The following is a 3983-nucleotide window of genomic DNA, read 5'->3' on the forward strand; positions in this document are numbered from 1 at the left end:
CACGTCAACAAGTGGGAAATCATTAAGGAAAACATGACTGCTTTTAATAATCCTATTTGGCCTGTTCGAAAACCAGACGGCACTTGGAGAATGACTGTAGATTATAGGGAATTGAATAAAGTCACCTCCTGACTTGCAGTTATGGTACCAGACATGGTTGCTCTTATAGAAAAAATCAGCAAAAATTTACAACCCTGGAAGGTGGTGATAGATCTTGCTAATGCTTTCTTTTCCATAGCCATTACATATTTATAAAGCATGTACACATAATTGTACTATTTGCGTGCAGCTACATTTAAGGGCATTATATAGGCCATGGGGAAAGATAAAATGGCGTCAATGGGCCTTGAATACCTGGCAGGGCGATTACATGGGCCCCCTGCCCCTGCCGAGGGGGTGGTGATATGTATTCACTGCTGTGGATACAGTGTCAGGGCTGTTTTTGCTAAACCCACCAAATATGCTAATCAGAATAACACAACTGAAGCACTAGAACAACTCATTCATCAATACAGACCTCCTCACCAAATACAGAGTGACCAAGGAACACACCTTAGTGGACACAATGTACAAGATTGGGCTCAAGGGCTAGGGATAGATTGGATATTCCACGTTGCCTGCCATCCCTGAGCTAATGGCTTGATTGAAAGAATGAATGGGTTGTTGGAAGGAACAATTAAAAAAGCTAACCAGTACTAAGACTTTACAGTATTGGAGTTCACATCTTACTAAAGCTGTTTTTTTGTTAAACAGCCAGAATATTCATAATCAAACACCCTATGATCGTATTACAACACCTCCGGTACAAAACATGGTGAGGACTGAAATTCTTCCAGGTGGTATCTCTCCCAAAGTATTAACTACAGGGGAAATGGAATTGTTTACAACGACGGACTGCGTGGTGGGACTGCAACCTATTAGTCTAGATGTGAAGGTTCGTATAACCCCTGAGAATGCTGTATGGTTCTGTACCCCAACTTCTCTTATTTTACATCCTCTATTGATATCAGATTCTCGAGTTCTTGTATTTCAGGTATCTGACGAATACCTGTGCCTTATCTAAAGGAGATAGCATTGGAACAGTGTTATTGGTGTCATGAATCCAACATCGAATTGAAGTTCAATCTGAAAAAGTGCAAGCCATAGCTCTTCAATCTGTGTGGGCAATTACCCCACATCAGGTTATCAAACCTGGAGTGGTATTAGCTGAAGGCGCTGGAGCAACGGCATATGTGTTACTGGAAGGAGATGATACTCCTGTTTTCCTCCCTTATCTCAGGTTGGCTCGTTGTACTTTGTAGTCTTGTACTACAAGCACATGCCCTGGGTACATTTTCACGAGATCAACATGTAAATACTTAGATTTGCTTGGCCTCTACTGTAACTAACTCATCTGCCTTTTGTATTGAGGGAGGATTAACAGCTGCAGATCTTTTGACAACGTGTTTCATTGGCATGCAAACCCCACTAGCTGTAGTACAGAATTATACTATGCTAAGTGCTCTTGATATTAATGTTCCTCATTGCTATTTTTTCTGAGTGGGTAACAGCTGTACACCAAGGAACATTACAAAATCAATTGGTAGCAGACTATCTCCTTTTTCGATACCATAAACACTGCTCCGATTTTGAAGTCGTGTTGCTTCAGCATAACTGATGAATCGGCCAGCGTAAAGGATGACATTCAACATCTCCAGGACTTAATGCATCAAATGAAACAATCTACTGGTGGTGCCTGGCTGGCTGAGTGGTTTAATTCCCTGACAGGATGAGCAGGACACCTGATTCAAAGCATTATTGTAGAGATATGTTTATTCCTTTTTCTATATGTGTTTATTTCATTATACTGTATAAATCATTTTGGACTTGTATGACCAAAAAATACAAGCATACGATTGAGTCTACAGCGATACATAAGTTGTCTTCATTTCAGTGAAGCATTCTGAAATTTGCACATCTGCTGTGTGAAGCTCATTCAGTCCTGCAGACATTTTCTTTCTAGATCTGTGTGCTCACATTCAACTACTAGTTTTACAACCTGAGAGAAACTTATGGTAAATATTATCATGGGACTGTTGTGGTAGTACTTAATTATAAAAATGGGGTTATTTTTTCCAGTTCCTGATGTGATCCTTAAAGTAAGTCCAAATTATTTCAGTTTTATGATAATGGATGTACTTGTTCTAGCTATGAATAAAAAGTCTAGAAAATAGTCTAGCAGCTTAGTTTCAGTGTAAGCAAGCCCTAATTAGAGTTTTAATTGGAGCATGGTGTGCCTCAACAATAAAGGAGTCTCTGGAAATTAATCATATTGATTAACAGTGTCTAAAATTGCCTAACTTGGATCAGTTTCTGAAGTACTTCTCAAAAACTTTAGTTATATATTGTGTGTGTGCGTGTGAGTGTGTGTATACACACACACATACATATATTTCATTCAGGGGGAATAATCTATGGAAAATGACAAAATGAATTATTTTATTGCAGTGTAAAATGATTAGTACTATATTGCAAATTATTTATAATTTACTTTCATTAAAATGCAAACAGTCTGCCAATTTAGAGACTTTGCAGCCAGATAGAGGCATATATTATACATCAAGAAAACCTGCTCCAGAATGTTGATGTGTTCAGTGTCTGAGTAAATAATCTAAGAGATGATGTTTTGCAGCAGTTGACCCTAGAGACAGAAAACAAGGACGATCACAGATTCTTTAATGGGAAATGGGTTTGGTTTGGGTGATCACTAGTTGCCCAAAATTGTATTCTAAAAGATCAACTAAAATTTTAATTGCTGGTGAGAAGTAAAATAGTAACAGCTTGGCAAAGAGTAAGGGTTTGGTTTTTGTTTGTTGTTTTGGGGTTTTTTTAATAATTATTTATTACTTCTGAGAAGAATTCAGCACAACTTTGATATTAATGTGAACCTGGTAAAAGAATTCATTAATGAGTTCAGGGTAAAAATTTTGTATCCGTCAATCTAAGTAGTGGTGCATAATTCTTTAATGAGGCTGATACTGATCCGTTAGTATTTTTGAATTGGGACTTCTTGACAGTAAGTTATTCAGTTTCTACTTAAACACTGAAGATATGAGCCACAGCCGTGGTAGTTTCTCAGTACCTCATCTGGTTTTGCTGGAAGGCAGCAACATTAAGCAGAATTAAAAAGGAAAGAGCCAAGATTAGAAAGTGTTGGCATGTAATGTTTCCTTAAGATGGCATGTCTTACTGTTTCAACATTCCACTGTATGAGGACTAGTGAAAACTGGCACCGAAAATTCCTGTATCATCAGAAAAATCAAGAGAGGAGAAGAAAAACAAATAGTGTTGAATTGGTTGTGCTCAGGCTTTATCAAAATTTTTCACACATTGAGCTATATTCCTAATTGAAAGAATATCGCAGCAATTTACTGGGCAGTCAAGGCTGTAGAAAGAACAGTCTCTCCCTCCTTGTTCAATAAAGGCAGGTGGTGACAGATATCAAAGCTCAGCATAAGTTTCCAAAAAGAATGAGGAAAAACTGACAGAAATTGGGAAGGGAGGAGAACTTGACAATTCTTAAATTGAAATGGAGAGGAAAAGTCTTTGAAAGTCCTTTTTCTTAATGTCTGGGGAAAAGAGTGTTTTAAAAGGCTTTTGTTAAAACATAGGAATGGGAGAATGGCAAAACAAAATCAGGGGATGGACACTGATGATGTATTTGCAGATACTCAAGGCATAAACATTTTGCTTAAAAGTGACAGATTTAATACAGGATTATTAGTGAATGGAGTTAAATCCAGTTGGCGGCCGGTCACGAGCAGTGCTCCCCAGGGCTCAGTTTTGGGGCCCGTCTTGTTCAATATCTTTATCCATGACCTGGATGAGGGGATCGAGTGCACCCTCAGTAAGTTTGCAGACAACACCAAGTTGGGCGGGAGTGTTGATCTGCTCGAGGGTAGGAAGGCTCTGCAGAGGGACCTGGACAGGCTGGATCGATGGGC

This window comes from Aptenodytes forsteri, unplaced genomic scaffold (genome assembly GCF_000699145.1).
Source record: "Aptenodytes forsteri isolate BGI_AS27 unplaced genomic scaffold, ASM69914v1 Scaffold15, whole genome shotgun sequence".
NCBI classification, from domain to species: Eukaryota; Metazoa; Chordata; class Aves; order Sphenisciformes; family Spheniscidae; genus Aptenodytes; species Aptenodytes forsteri.